General features: G+C 41.3%; 1 protein-coding gene across 1 annotated transcript in view; it reads right to left on the reverse strand.

The window, feature by feature from the left end:
• PTK2B (protein tyrosine kinase 2 beta) overlaps nucleotides 1–16,945 on the reverse strand; it is a 170,208-nt gene that overhangs the window by 108,654 nt on the left and 44,609 nt on the right.

The following is a 16,945-nucleotide window of genomic DNA, read 5'->3' on the forward strand; positions in this document are numbered from 1 at the left end:
TAGAAATTAAGGAGGCCCCTGGGAGTGGGTGAAAAATTTATGATGTATGAAAGCAATGAAATATTACTATGCTATAAGAAAGGATGGAAATGATATTTTAAGAGATACCTGGGAAGACTTATATGAACTGATACAGAGTAAAGTCAGCAAAACTAGAATAATTTATACAAGGATAATAACATTGTAACTTTGAAAGGTTTAAGAACTCTGATTCGTGCAATGGCCAACAGGGATTCCAGAGAACATATAATGAAGCATGCTAACATAGTATCTGGCACATAGAAGGCGGTTAATAAATAAATGCTTATTGACTTGACTTGACTCCTGCAGATGCAGAAGCAGTCCTACATTTTTGGACATGACCAAAAGGGAAATTTATTTTGCTTGACTATGCACACTTGCTAGAAGGGGTTTTGTTTTTCTTTTTTCAGTTATGGGAAGGGACAGGTTTTAGGAGGAAGGGAGAGAAAATAAATACTTGTTAATTTAAAAAAGTAAAATAAAATTAAAGTGATATTTTAAAAATTAATCAAGGAAGGCCTCCAGCATGTTGGGTAGACCTCAATGACAAATTTATGGGAGTATATGGACAAGGGTCTGATAGGATAGGCAGGCATGGATGGATTACTGGCTGCATCACTGAAAGAAACTTGATAAGATCACAGATCCATTGAGCATTTGGGTTTCCCCAGTGCTTGCCTAGAACAGTCTTGCATATACTAGGAATTTAATAAATGTGTATTAATTTTGATTAACTTAAGGCTAGATTGGGGCAGCTAGGTGGCACAGTGGATAAAGCACTGACCCTTGAGCCAGGAGGACCCGAGTTCAAATCCAACCTCAGACACTTGACACTTAACTAGCTGTGTGACCCTGGGCAAGTCACTTAACCCTCATTGCCCTGTTTAAAAAAAAAAGCCTAGATTCAGTTACCAATTCCTACAGGAAGCCTAAAGTGTTAGTTCTCTCTCTTTCCTCAAATTGTCTTACATTACTATTTTGTGCATGTATTATATCTCCTTGAGGGCAGCAGCTGGTTGGTTTTTGCCTTTGTAATACCTGTATATAACACAGACTTTTACATATATTAAATGTTTAATAAATGCTTAATGAAATCAATTCAACTGCATGGGGGAATGGGGATCCTCACTATTCTCTTTCACAAGGCAACCAGTTCTAGCTTTGCCACATTATAATTTTTAGGAAGTTTGGGGGGGGAGGGGTTATATACTGAGTTTCCATAGGCAACCAGGCAGTGCAGTGGATAGAGTGATGGGTCTGGGTCAGGAAGGCCTGAGTTCAAATTCAGCCTCAGACTGTATGACCCTGGATAAGTAATTTAACTTGGATCTATAACAGTTTCTTTATCTGTTAAGTGGGGATAATAATAGCACCCACCTTCCAAGTTATTGCAAGGATAAAATGAGATAATGCTTATAAAACAGTTGCTGCTGCTACTACCACCACCACCACCACCACTACTACTACTACTACTACTACTCCCTACAAATCCTATGTATTGACCCTAGTTCTTTCTTCTGGAGTTACATGTGACAGGCCTTCCAAGAATTCATGATGTCCAACAAATGCTGCCTGTTTCCTCTTTTTCAGGCTATAAACATTCTCAGTTCCTTCAACCTTTTTTTTACACATGTTGTAGTTTCCAGACCCAAACATCACAGAACATTGAAGGAACTTCTGCAGCTATCTAGTCTAATCTTCCCCATTTTACAGACGAGAAAACTAAAGCACCAAGTCGTTTTTGAACCCATGTGTTCTGGATTCCAAGCCACTCGTTCCTCCATACGATGCTGTCATCTACTCTCCAACCTGGGCACCCTCCTCTAGACTCCATGCCATTTGTCAGCGTGGTTCTAGAAACATGACCCTAACAACTGGAAGTGGCATTTCAGACCCACACTGACCAGTCCAGAGCACAGTGACAGCTTTATTAGCACCTCTAGCCTCTGCCAACTCTGAATTCTTGGCTGCCAGAATATTGAAGCCCAAGAAATAAGTAGATGGCTGGGGAAATTGAGAATATTAGGTCACCAGCCCTCAACAGTGCACTATTTCTATAAGTTGCTGAGCACAGAGCCAAAGAATCCGATTATACAAGAAAGCTTTAAACCCTTCTTCCTACTACTTCGTTTCCTGAAGACCAAAACCCACAAGGAGTTTTTTCTTAGACTAGTGTCTCACAATATTTTTTAAGGTGATAACATACCTGGGGAAATGATAGAGTATCCCGGGAGAGGTAATAGGTATGACCAATCTTGGTAACAGCTCTATGCCCCCACAATTTGGAGGCCCCAGCCTGTTACAGAGACTAGGCAGCTGCAGCTACACGGTGGGCAAAAAAGAAATTGTCATCACTTGTTGTTCAGTCATATCCAACTCTTTGTGACCCTATTCGGGTTTTTCTTGGCAGTGATCCTGGAGGGGTTTGCCATTTCCTTTTCTGGTTCATTTTACAGATGAGGAAAATGAGGCAAACAGGGTTAAGTGATTTGCCCAGGGTCACACAACTAGTAAGTGTCTGAAGCCAGATTTGAACTCATAAAGATGAGTCTTTCTGGGGCAGCTAGGTGGCACAGTGGATAGAGCACTGGCCCTGGAGTCAGGAGGACCTGGGTTCAAATCTGGCCTCAGACCCTTAACACTTAATAGCTGTGTGACCCTGGGCAAGTCACTTAACCCCAATTGCCTCACTAAAAAAAATTAATAAAATAAAATAAAAAAGATGAGTCTTCCTGACTGCATGTCTGGCATGCTATCCACTGTGCCATCTACCTGCCCATTATCACTTCTAGTTAATGTTTAAAAACACACAAACGGGGCAGCTAGGTGGCGCAGTGGATAAAGCACCAGCCTTGGATTCAGGAGGACCTGAGTTCAAATGTGACCTCAGACACTTGACACTTACTAGCTGTGTGACCCTGGGCAAGTCACTTAAACCCATTTGCCCCACAAAAAAAAAAAACAAAAAACAAATAAAAACAAATAAAAACACACAAACACAACAGAGAGCTCAGGAGGGAGTCACAACATCTCTTTATTGATTCCTAGTAGCGCTGCTTTCCTATGAAAAGGCAGCATGTTACTGTGAGTCAAAGGATCTGAGTTCAAAGCATACCTCTGTATCACCTTGGGCAAGGCCTTAAACTTTCTGGACCTCAGTCTCCTCATCTGAATAATTGCGGTGTTATACTGAATAACCTTTAAGTTCTCTTCCGGTTCTAAAATATATGCAGCCTTAGACACCACAACCTACATTCGTGTGGCAGGCAGTCACAATCAGCCACCACATCTCAAGAGGGATGATCCACTAGCCTCAAACTGCACTAGCCTTTGAGCCGCCTACAGAGGCCCCAGACTACTTTGGACATCATCTACCCCTGACCACAGAAAATGTTTCAAGCCTTGAAAATTCTCTCATCATGTTTTGCTTTACTATGCCTAGTTGTTACAAGGTTTGGGGTTTTTTTTTTTCCTCTCTTTTCTATTTCCAAGGAGGAGGTGGGTGGGGGAAAGCATACATTTGTATTCATTAAAAATATTAAATTTAATTTGAAAATGGAGAAAATTCTACCATCTCCTGGAACAGTCGTCATCATTCGGTCATTGATTTAGAGCTGAAAAGAACCTCAGCGGTCATCAGTCCAGACTCTTCACCAAATAGAGCAGAAAACTGAGGCCCAGAAAGGTTGGTTTCATTGTTTTGTCCCATGTTATGAGCCCTGGTGATTCAAAGATGAAATAGTCCCTGCCCTGGAAAAGCCTCCACTCTGTAAGAGAAGACTTGGGCACAGAGCCGATGTCTGAACCCACCTTTTCTGATGCCAAGGATAGGGCTCTAGACACTGAACCACAAATACTACGTGGGCTTCAGAAGTGGTGCTTTGTGACGCTCCCCAGGAGAAATAGAAGCTCCTTAAGGGCAGGAAAGTAGCCCAGTGGATGGAGTGCTAGGCCTGGAGTCAGAAAAACTCCTTTTCCTGAGTTCAAATCTGGCCTTGGGCACTTAGTAGCTCTGTGACCCTGGACGAGTCCCAAACCCTGTTTGCCTCAGTTTCCTATAGGATGATCTGGAGAAAGAAATGGCAAACCAGTATCTTTGCCAAGACAACCCCAAAATTGGATCATGAAGAGTTGGAAATGACTAAACAACAACAATTATTATTCTTGAGGGCAGCTAGATGATATAATGGATATTGTGCTAGTCTTGGAGTCAGGAAGACCTGAGTTCAAATCCGGCCTCTGATGTGTAGCTCTGTGACTCTGAACAAGTCACTTAACCCTGTTTGTCTCAGTTTCCTCATTTGTAGAAGGAAATGGAGAAGGAAATGGCAAACCACTCCAGTGGGGTCATAAAGAGTCAGACACAACTAAAATGACCGAGCAACAACAAAAAGGGTAGAGATGATCTCACTGTTCTCTTTGTATTTCCAACACCTAATAGTGCCTGGCATACAGAAGGCATTTAATCAATGCCCATTGGGTTGGATTGGATTATTGCCTGCTAGCCACTGGTTCTGGGCCACTCAGAGTAGAGTAGTGAACCGAGTAAATAGAAATAATATGGATAGTGGAGGAATTACTTTATCCCCAAACCATCTAGTCCTCTCCTTCCCCTCCCCACAGCAGTCCTCACAGTTTCCCAACTAATATGTAAGGACAGTGCCAAGTTGTAAAACATCCTTGGTATGTCATGTCACCCTTGATTTCTTCACTCCTCTTTGCTGACTTTAGGTCAGAGAGGTGGAAGTTGGAGTAACCGCAGTGTGGTAAAGTGGGCAAGGCACTAGATTTGGAATCAGGAAGACATGGGTTCAAATCCCCCACCTCAGCTACAAGCTGTATATATACCTAGGCAAGTCAATTAATCTTACCAGGTTGCAATTGTGATGGGTGGTATGGGACTCGATGCCCCTAAAGTCCTTTTCTGTTCCAAATCTATGATCTTCAAAATAGTTGTCTTGCCTCCCTTACCCCTTCCATACACACACCTCTCAGACTACTTGTGACATCTTATAATTTGTTAGAATAGAGACATACTGATATAGAGTGTTGAGCTTGGAATCAGGAAGATCTGAGTTCAAATTCCACCTCTGACACTTCTCTGTACCTTAGGTGCTGCCCTAAGACTTATCTGCTAAGGTCAGAGAAGTTTGCATCTGAGTTTCCCCACTGCGAGTTCTCCTTGATGAAGTCTCAGATCCTTTGAGTTTGGGGCTATAACCTTTTAAAACTAGAAAGAACCTTTGACATCATCTGGTCTAATCTGTTTGTTTCACAGAAGAGGAAATTGGAGCCCAGAGAAGTCAAATGCCTTGCTCAAAGTCACACAGGTAATAAATGAGAAGAGTTGGGACAGTAATAAGAGTTTAGATGTCTCCTTCAAAAGCAATTAGGACCTCTGGATCATAGATTTAGAGTTGGAAAGGACCTTAATGTCATCTCATTCAACTCCCTTGTTTTACAGATAAGGAAATTGAGGCCCAGAGAAGTGAACTGATTTGTCCAAAGTCACCCGGCTAGTAATTAGTGCAGCCAGGATTTGAACTCATATACTCTGATACCAAGTCCAGTGCTACTTCCACAGTGCTGAATTGCCCCTTCCCTTTCCCTTTAAGGCTGCCCTTGATGTTCAGCCTAATCACATATATAAAATTGTCAGAACTGGGGAGAGGGAACCCAAAGGGATGTGCCTCTTGAGAAGGATGGTCCTTCATGTGTACATTTGCCAGTCTAGCTTCACAACTGTCAGTAACAGTACCTCTCCCCACACTAAACCCTTCTTCTCTCCCCTCCCCCATTGCTCTACTAATAGCCTCCTCTCCCCAGTGAACACAGGAAACCCAGGTCCAGAAGCATCAAGGGACTTGCCCAGGCTCACACAGGTTGAGTCAGAAATAGGATTTGCACCCAGGTCCTGACTCTAACAAACCGCTCTGTCCATAATACTACACTGCCCCTCAAGTGACATTTATATGCAAATAAGAGCTGTAAGAACAAAGTTGCACATAAAGGGAAACTCTGAAGTGAGGCAAATACTTCCCCTAGTATAAAGATTCTAGCACATGGAGACCCAAAGGACCTTAGAGAACACCAAGTTCAGTGGTTCTCAAATGTTTTTAATGCTCATGGCAATATATTCTCTGCCATCAGACTGCATACTTTCAGAGAATCAGGAGACTTGCTCATCCATAAGTGATTGTAAGTGTAAGTTCCATAGCATTTGTAGCATGCCCTCTGAGAATCACTGATTTAGTCCAACCCTTTCATTTTTCAGGCAAAGAAACTGAGGCCTGGATAAGTGAAATGTTCAAGGTCACACAGGTGGCTGGGATTCAAACCCAAATGCTCTGACTCCAGATTCAGCAGTAATTGGCTGTTCAGTCATTTCAGTGGCATCTGACACTTTGTCACCCCATTTGGAGTTTTCTTGAAAAAGATTCTGGAGTGATTTGCCATTTCTTTCTCTAGATCATTTTACAGATGAGGAAACTAAGGCAAACAGGTTAAGCGACTAGCCCAGGGTCATACAGCAACTAAATATCTCAGGCTGGAATCGAACTCAGGAATATGAGTCTTCTGGACTCCAGGCCTGGCACTCTATCCACTATGCCACCTAGCTGCCCATAGTATTTATACCACTTTGATAGAAATGTTTGTTGTTGATGAGAATAATGGGATTTCTTCCCCTGATTTTTATAACAAGGGTGGCAAATTAGACGAATACAACCTCTGATGAAAAAGGAACACCATTTATTTCCCATTTTGCTTTGATTTTTTTTCCTTCCCTCAAGAGATTGGTTCCTCAGAATTCTACCCAATAGTCGAAATGAATTTTCAGAATTATGTCTTTTTTGCCAGCAGGACAGGAGGGAGAGAGTGCGGGTAAGAATGGAGAGAGGGACTTATTAAGAGCCTACTATGAGTCCAGATACTATGCTAGTGCATTAAACCTCACAACAAGTGGCTCAGAGGTAGGCTCATTTACAGTTGAAGATACTGAGGGAGAAAAGGGTTAGGTTATTTGCTCAGGTTCACACAGCTAGTAAATATTTGAGCCTATACTTGGTGTTGGGTTTGTTTGTTTGTTTTTTGGCTTTCTTTGCAGGGCAATGAGGGTTAACGGGACTTGCCCAGGTCACACAGCTAGTAAGTGTCAAGTGTCTGAGGCTGGATTTGAACTCAGGTCTTTCTGAATCTAGGGCCAGTGCTTTATCCACTGCACCACCTAGCTGCCCCTTGAGCCTAATGTTTGAATTCAGATATTCCAGACCCCAGGCTCACACTAGAGTTCTGAAACCCAGAGCTTGTCTGGACCATAGAACTACATCTGTTTTCAACAACTATTTTCAGCCAGGTTGAAAACCCTAGGTCTCTGCCTATATTTTTGTTTTTATTTTCCCACTCTTTAGGGGAAAAAAAAAAAAGAAAAACAAAACTTGAATCACAAATATTCTTTACCCGCAAAAACTCCTGCATGTGGCTATGTCCTAAAGGATGTCTTCATTCTTTATTTCAGTCCATCACCCCTCTGCCAATAGATGGGCAGTGTCACGGTTCCATTAGACCTCAGACTTTATACATATGTGTTTTGACTGGTTTTAGTGGGGAGGAGGGGGCAGGAAAATTAGAAAAATTGAGGCTATCCTTAGTCGAGAAAGTGGGATAGAGTAGAGACTGCATTTCTCAAAAAAAAAAAAAAATAGAAATAAACAATCCTTCTAAAAAAAATGTAAGGGTGTATCCAAGAGTGTCACCAGGAATGATAAGTGCTGTAAGTCACTCCTTTCTCAGCCCTCCCTGCCCTGGGGAAGTGATATTTTTTTAACTTAGCAGACATTTCACACTTCATTAGAAAGACATAAAAAGCACTTACCAGTTAATCCACTTGGACTTTAAAGGGAGCACCAAAACATTGGCATCTAGGTCCTACTCATCCTTCAGTGCCCAGCCCAAATGTCACCTCTTTCATGAAAGCTTCTCAGATCCTGCGGGTGAGCTACTTTGTGGCTAGCTTCCTCACTTCCACTTCTAGTTATTTGCATATGACTCATCTCACCTACTTGATTTCCCCCTTGAGGACAAGAACTGTGACTTATTCGTCTCTGTGTGGCTCCCAGAAGCTGTGTAAAGAGGGAAAGAACCTCCCCCAGGATTGCTAAAACCAGACAAAGACTAAATGTGAGCCACTCTCTTTATGTGCTAGGGATGGTGCTGAAATCCACTGCAAGAGTGGGAATGCTGGGTGAATAAAGGTAGACATGGCAATTGGACAGTGAAGAATGAGAAAAAGCAGTTTTGAAAGATACTCCAAAAGACCCAAGGAAGCCTGGAGAATCACCAGTCCAACATCTCACTTTATAGAGAAAATCTAGACCCAAGAAGAGGAAATGATCTGTCCAAAGTCAAAGAGGTATTAACAGAGCTGAGCACTCTAACCACCCCAGGCTGCCTCAATTCTAATCAACCAATCAGCAAGCAATTATTAAATGTCTTCTAAGTGTCAGGCACTGTGTTAGGATCTGAGAATACAAAGACAAAAATGAACCATTTCTCTATCAAGGAGGTTACTTTCTAGTGGGGGAAATCACAAGTATACATAGAAATAAATACAAAATATATACAAAGGAATTATGAGGCAAAGGGGTTGGAGGAAGGGGCACTAACCTCTGGGTGGAGAACGAGTGAGGGTGGAAATTCTGGAAAGGCTTCCTGTAGGAGATGGTCCTTCAGGTGACTTTTGAAGGAAGCTAGGGATACTAAGAGGCAGGGATGAGGAGGAAATGCATTCCAGATGAGAAACAGACTGTGTAAAGGCACACAAATGGGAGGTGGAATATACTAACAGTTTATAAGATGCTATAAAAGGGCCACACACAGCCTGAGACATGTGTATGGAAAAGGGAAGGCAGGCAAGACCAAAGTCTTCCTTCCTACTTCTAGGATGAAGACATTTAATACAAATTAGGGAAGTTTAACAAAAGCTTTTCATATACACAAATAGAATTCTTCAGTAAAGAAAAATCCTCAATAATATAGGCCTTAGATCTGGAAAAGACTTTAAAGATCATTTAAGTCTAATCCTCTGACTTTGTAAAAGAAAAAGAAAGGGGGCAGCTAGGTGCGCAGTAGATAGAGCACTGGCCCTGGAGTCAGGAGGACCTGAGTTCAAATCGACCTCAGACACTTAACACTTATTAGCTGTGTGAACCCTGGGCAAGTCACTTAACCCCAATTGCCTCACTAAAAAAAAAAAAGAAAAAGAAAGGAAGGAAGGGAGGGAGGGAAGGGAAGGGAAGGGAAAGGGAAGGGAAGGGAAGGAAGGGAAGGGAAGGGAAGGGAAGGGAAGGGGAAGGGAAGGGAAGGGAAGGGAAGGGAAGGGAAGGGAAGGGAAGGAAGGGAAGGGAAGGGAAGGGAAGGGAAGGGAAGGGAAGAAAGAAAGGGAGAGGGAGGGAGAGAGAGGGAGAGAGGGAGAGAGGGAGAGAGGGAGAGAGGGAAGGAGAGACAGAGAGAAGAAAAGAAAGCTAATGATGTTAAGGAGGTTCCTTGAGGAGTGATTTGCCCACTGTCACCCCACTGGTCACTGGCAAAACCAGAATTCAAATTCAGGACTAGGTAGACTATGGGATGGTTCCCTCCAACACTAAATATATATTCCTATGATCCAAATTCAGTGCTCTCCATCCCTGTACCATGTTTGCTCTTATAGAGAAAGAATCCTTTGGGATCAAAAGCCCTTTTTTAAAAATAAAGAAATCTCATACTAATAAAACACCAAAAAAGCTGAATAAACCACTTGAAACAGGGTTGATGTCTGCAGTCAAGAGATACCAACAACTTAATGTAGAGTGTACCTCATGGTCCCTGGGAATAGAAGTTCAACAGGGTCAACCTTCAACAATGCTGTAGAGCCTGTCCCACTGGTTCCCTAAATCTACAAGCCCATTTCCCCCTTTCTTCTCCTCACTGGTGGCCTTTTCCCTATTTTAGGCATATGGTGACCTACCAGTGGCTTCCATCCATAGCTCCTCCAGCAAAACAACTTCAGAAGAAGTCTATGACATCACTCACCAATATTCAATGAATGACTAGTTGGTTGAACTCCACTGTGTTTGACTGTCAATCAACACTAACACTAGTAATAGGCAGCTAGGTAGTGCAGTGGATAGAGTCTTAGACTTGGAATCTGGAAGCCCTTATAAGCTAAGTGACCCTGGGCCAGTCACCTTAACCTCCCTCAGCCTCAGTTTCCTTATCTCTAAAAAGGGAATAATAGCATCTACCTCAAAAGGTTGTTGTAAGGATCAAATGAAATAACATGTCAAGTACTCTGCAAACCTTACAGCAATACAATCACTAGTTATTATTATCATTATCATTATTATTACTATTGTTCACATTGATATAGTACTTTCAGGTTAAAAGCATTTTCCATACAACATTGTGAGTTAGATTTTTTTTAATTAGGCTGACATTTATATAGTACTACTATGGGCCTAGTATTGTGCAAAGCATTTTAAGGCAACTAGGTAGCACAGGAGATAAAGCACTGACCCTGGAATCAGGAGGACCTGAGTTCAAATCCAGCCTCAGACATGTGACCATTACTAACTGTGTGACCCCGGACAAGTCACTTAACCCTGATTGCCTCAAACATCTGGGGCCGCCTCTAGTCATCCTGATGTATATCTTGCCACTGGACCCAGATGGCTCTGGAGGAGAGAGTGAGGTTGGTGACCTTGCACAGCCCTCCCTCACTTGAATCCAATTCACTGCAAGTCATGACATCACCTCCCAATGTCATGGTTGTCTTCAAGAACGAAGGACAAACAATAACAACAACAATAAACACTTCACAATCATTATCTTGTTTTATCCTCAGAACAACCCTGGGTGTTATTATTATTGCCCACATTTTACAGCTGAAGAAACTGAGGCACACTGAGGTTAAGTGACTTGCCCAGAATCAGACAGTAAGTTTCTGGAAGCAGATTTGAATTCAGGTCTTCCTGACTCAAGGTCCAGTGCTCAAGGTACCACCCAGCTGTGCAAATGTTATTATCTAGAGAGTAAGGATATTATTATCCCAATTTTATAGGTAAGAAAACTGAAATCCAAAGCAGTTAAGTGATTTGGCCATGGCCATACTCCTACTAAGCATCTAGGCCAAAGCTCAACCTCAGTCAACCTTTTTCATTCTCTCTTTTCAGTCATTTTTTCACTTGTATCCAACTCTCCACAACCTTCTTTGGGGTTTTCTTGGCAGAGATACTGGAGTGGTTTTGCCATTTCCTTCTTCAGCTCATTTTACACATGAGGAAACTGAGGCAAACAGAGTGAATTGACTTGCCCAGGGTCACACAGTTAGTGAATATCTGAAACCAGATTTGAACTCAGGAAGAGGAGTTCCCAATTCCTCAGCTGTAAAATGAGGGGGTTGGATGAAATGACCCAGAGGTCTTTTCCAACTTCTGATTCTATGATCCTTATGATCCAGTGTGATTTCAGAGGCCCTCTTGACCCTGCAAGAAATGTATCTACCTGATGGCCAAAATTTCCAAAATTTCTATAGTAGCCAAAAAAAGCCTTTCATTCTTTCATTTGAGATATAGTTAACATTATAATTATATATTTTCAATAAGACATTACAATATATAAAATAGAATAACTTGCACAAGATCACTCAGGCAGTGACCCCAACCAAGATTCAAACCCAAGTCTTCTTACTCAAAACACATTACTCTTTCCACTGTCCCAGTAATGGCAGCCCTGAATACCAAATTGGCTTTGATCTTGCAGAAGGATTGGGATGCTCACAAGCAAAGAGATTACCTATGGGAATAGGAGGGCCCAGCCTTTCCTACCAGAGCAGCTTTCCTCCCATCCTATAGAGGATAAGTGAGAACTAACCTAGCTGTAAGCCCCAAAAACATCTCTTCCAGGGGGGTTTCTGGGGACAAAAGGGTCTGCCTCTTCTTCCCGGCTTCTTCCTGTGCCCCAGGCTGCCCTGGGGCTCATTCATCAGGTACCTTCTCATAGATCTCATCCCCTTCTCTCATTACTCCCCAGTCTGAACATTGATACTAGAACAGAAGACATTAGGGGATTGTCAAGCATTAGCTAAAGAGGGCTGCAGAAGCCACCTAGTCCAAGTCCCACATTTTATAAATGAGGACATGAGGCCTAGAGATGCTGAGTGACTTCTCTAAAGGATACACAGCCAGTAAGTGGCATAGCACGGTTTCAGACCCAGGCTCTCTGACTCCAATCCCTGCTCTTCCCTTCTGTTCCCTCTGCCCAAGACTCCTGTACCCATTTAATATTGTCCAGCACATTTAACATGATTTCAGTTAGTATTTAATTATATTTTCACACTGTAACCTCAAATATAGGATGGACTGGAATGTATCTCTACACTTTTCTATGCTATTCCTAACTTCTGTTAATAACAACACATTAATTACTTGTCAATAATATTATTACAGTAGTAATATAGTTTTAGAGATAAAGACTGAACCTTTGATTTCATTGATATAGGAAACTACTAGGTTAAGGAAACTATGTCGGTCAGAACCTTCTCTTCAACTTATAGCTATGAAGAGCTGCCTAAAGTACAGAGATGTTGGAGGTCACGTGGACAATATATGTGAGAGGCAGGACTTGAGTCTGGGCCTTCTTTGCTTTCAAGCAAAGTGCTTTACCCATTAAATCATACTGAGATTTAATATAATAATATTATACTATACCATAAAAGATTATACAATAATGCTATTATACTATTCAATTATTTATTATCATTCCTATTACTCATCAATTATTACTATTAATAACATCTGTGTCATTATCTATAATTATCAATATGTCCATAATGATAGCTGGGCCATATCACTAAACCTCTATGTATTTCACAGGATCATAGATTTAGAGCAAAAAGGGGCCACGGAGGACAGATGTGTAAAATGAGGGAATTGGACCAGATGACCTCTGGGGTCCCATCCAGTTCTGACTTTCTATGCTTTAATGCTGACATACATTTGAAGCCTGAGGAATCATCCATGGCCATGCATATATGGTTGCCCACAAGGTACAAAGTTCAAGGCCCTTATGATACATAGGTAAGAACAGACACTGAGCTTCCTTCAGTCAGGGAGCTTACAATCTATCAGGAGTGATAAGACAAAGCAACCCAAAAAAACACACATTAATTCATAGAAAGATTTGCTTACATATACTAGCGACAGTATGACCAACTTGATGTGTAGCTATCCGTAATTGAGAGACTCTTTTCAATCAAGCAAAGACAAAACTCAAACTGTGAGATGAAAAGGAAAATTCCACAAGACAAGGGATGTTAGCCAATAGTCACTGACTGAAGGAAAGTGTGGTTTATCAACCATTCCCATGCATAGGATAGCAAAAATCTCATCTTTTCGGGGAAAAAAGACTTAAATATGTATGTGCATATAAAGAGATATAATATACCTGAAGCCAGGAAAAAGAACCAATTAGCAAATATATGCATTGCTCTCTATTTATACTTTAGGTAGATGAGCTAACACATAAGAAATCAATCAACAAGCAAGCTCAGTCAATTCTTTATGACAGCCATAATCAGTTCAAAGAATCTTACTAAATAAATTGGTTGAAGTACTATTCATAAATTTGCTAATTGTTCTTCAGTTGTTAAAAGCTTCACTTGGTCTTTTGTTTTATCATAATGGATCTACAGGGGCCCATCGCCAGTCATCTTGACTTATGTCTTGCCACTGGACTCTGATTACTCTAGAGGAGAGAGTAAGGTTGATGACTTTGCACAGCCCTGCCTCACTTAAATCCAATTCACATGCAAGTCAAGATATCACCCTCCTGATGCCATTGGTCCTCTGTGAGAATGAAGGATCAACAACAACATGGATCTACAATTCATTCTCCATGCTTGCTACATGACCCCCTCCTCTCTCTTCCCCTATATTTATATTTTAATGAGGGTAATAGAATTCCATTTTAATTACTGTTTTTTGTTCAGTCATTCAGTCACATCCTTCATGACAACCTGAACCATACCGTCCATGGGGTTTTCTTAGCAAAGATACTGGAATGTTTTGCCATTTCCTTCTCCTATTTTAGTTATAATACAGTTTAAAGAACACTGGATCTTAGAGTCAATCAATCACAAAATCTTAGCCTCAGAAGGGATTTTGGTAAACATCTAGTTAATTCAAGTCCATACATATAAAAGAATCCCCCTCTAAAACTTAGCCTATAAATGGTCATCTGTCCTCTACTTGAAGATGGTCAACTCATTACTTCCCATTTCACATTGGCATAGCTCTAGTTCTTCTTCACCTCAAGCCTAAATTTGCCTGCTTTGCTAGTTCCACAGGCTGTTTCTGTTTTATGGATACAAACAAACCAAGTTGAACATGACAATCATTCAAATACTTGAAGACAACCATTGGTTTCCTTCTGGCATCTTCTCTTCTTCAGGCTACATATCCTTAATTCCTTCTCCTGATCCTCACATGGAATGAACTCAAGCCCTTGCCCCTCATCCTTTTCAATGTAAGTCCTCTATTGAGGCTCTACTCAATATTCAAGAGACCTTCTTCTTAGTTCATATGAACAAATCCACAGTGAAAGAACATGATGTGTGCTGTTAAAATAGAAATGTTTTGCATACATTTTATATGTCTAACATATATTCTTTTGCCTTCTAAATGGGTGGGGGAGAAATTGGAGGGAGGGAGAGAATTTGGAACTCAAACATTTTTAATGTTAAAAATAATTAAATGAATGATGAATGAATGAATAAATAAGAAGAATATGATATAGAAAGAATGACAGGCATGGAATCCTGAGTCATGGATTCTGGTGCCAGGTGTGCCACTAACTAGCTGTATGACCTTGAATAACTCATGTAACCTCTCTGGTCCTCAACTTCCTCATGTGAAATGGGTGTTGCATTAGATGATCTCTAAGCTTCTATACAGATCCACATTCTGTGACTCCATGAACTTCTGTGGGAAGTCTCCTCCATCTGGTGTCATTGTAGTGAGACTTCTTGCTTATTCATTTAGTCATGTCTGATTCTTGACCGCATTTGGAGTTTTCTTGACAAAAATATTGGAGTGGTTTGCTATTTCCTTTTCCAGCTCATTTTTACATATGAGGAAACTAAAGAAAACCGTTTTCAAGTGACTTGCCCAGTGTCACTGAGCTAGTAAGTGTCTGAGGTCAAATTTGAACCCCAGTCCTCTTGACTCTAGGCCCCAGTGATCTATCCACTGTACCACCTGGCTGCCCTTCTAATAGGATTAGGAATCCTGTAAGGCTGTGCTTGCCTAGAAAAGATCCTATGTTAAGGGAGAGTAAAGAGAAATAGGGAGAAACAATCTGGGACCTGGCCAATTACAAAGCCCTTGGCTTCAGAGCTGGGAAAAGAATGTTAACATTCTTTTCTGAGCTGATGTCCTGCTCTGCAGACCATGGGTTAGGTTCAGTTCAACACCTTCTGCAGTTTTTTTTTTCCTGGACCTCCAGTAGCTAGTGCCATCCTCTCAAAGGTTATTTTTCACTTACTCTTTATGTATCTTTTATGTACATGTTGTCTCCCTCATTAGAATATAAGTTCCTTGTGGGCAGGGATTGTCTCATTTTTCTTTTGGCATCCCCAGTGCTTGGTATAGTACTTGTTATATTAAAATATGGCTCCCATTAGAATGGGAGATCCCTAAAGGCAGAGAACACAGTTTTACATTTCTTTGTAGCCCCAGAGTCTAACACAAAGCATGCACTTAGTAAATGTTTGGGACTGCCTGACTGGCATAGTATTTTTGATTGATTGGGTTAGCATGGTAACAATAGCAGTTTGAGCAGAGTGACCATACTTGGCTCTAGATAGAAGTTAGCCCACATATGTCCTTTGCTTTGGTTTCTTTGCCCATGGTTCATGTTCCCCAGGCATGGACACACTCCTGCCCTCGACCAATGAGAACAGTCAGTCCAATACCTTCTCATGTCTCCATTAAACCTTCGTGGCCAGATCTTGATAAATTTGTGAAGTCAATAAAATTTGTCTGGAAATTCCCCCACCTTTGGAAAAGAGCGGGGGTGGGAGAGAATTTAGAGGTCAAAATTATTTTTTAAAAGGTTAAAATTATTTTATATGTAATTGGGAAAAATATTAAATTAAAAAAAAATTCCTCCACCTCCTTAAGCAATACACACTTCCTTTCCCCAGGTATTCAATCTATTCAACTTCATATTCTCTCTTCTCTCCCCAGACCTAAACTTACTCTCAGAAATTATCTGATAGACTCATTTAGATTGATAGGTATAATCTGTAACCTCTTTCAGGCATCATCTTTTCTTAACTTTCCTATATGTGCCAAGGGTATCACAATCCTTCACCATCCAGGTCACTGGGCAACTGTGGGGTCTTCACCCTCAATCGGCCCCCATATCCAATCAGTTGGCAAGTCCTCCACAACATCTTTGACATTCATCCCATCCCCTTGTCACCTCATGCTTGTATTATTTCGAGAGTCCCCAGATTGGTCTACCAGCCCTTCCCCTCCACATTCTGCATCTCCTGTCCACATAGCTGTTAAATTAATATCCCTAAAGCCCAGGTCTGACTCACCTACTCATGAAGCTTTAGTGGTTCTCTATCACCTCTAGAATAAAATATGAATGCTATTTGCTATTTAAAGCCTTTTATAACCTGATACCAGCTTATCTCTATGAACAAATTGCACATTTCTCTCCCCCATGAACTCTATGTTCTAGCCAATAGGGTCTACTTGTTGTTCACAACATTCCCTCACTAAGTCTTTGTCCAAGTTATCCATCATGCCAGGAATGTCCTCCTACCTCACCTCCATCTCATAGAATCTCTAGATTCCTTCAAAGAACAGCATACTGCTCC

Source organism: Dromiciops gliroides, chromosome 2, assembly GCF_019393635.1.
Source record: "Dromiciops gliroides isolate mDroGli1 chromosome 2, mDroGli1.pri, whole genome shotgun sequence".
Taxonomy (NCBI): Eukaryota; Metazoa; Chordata; class Mammalia; order Microbiotheria; family Microbiotheriidae; genus Dromiciops; species Dromiciops gliroides.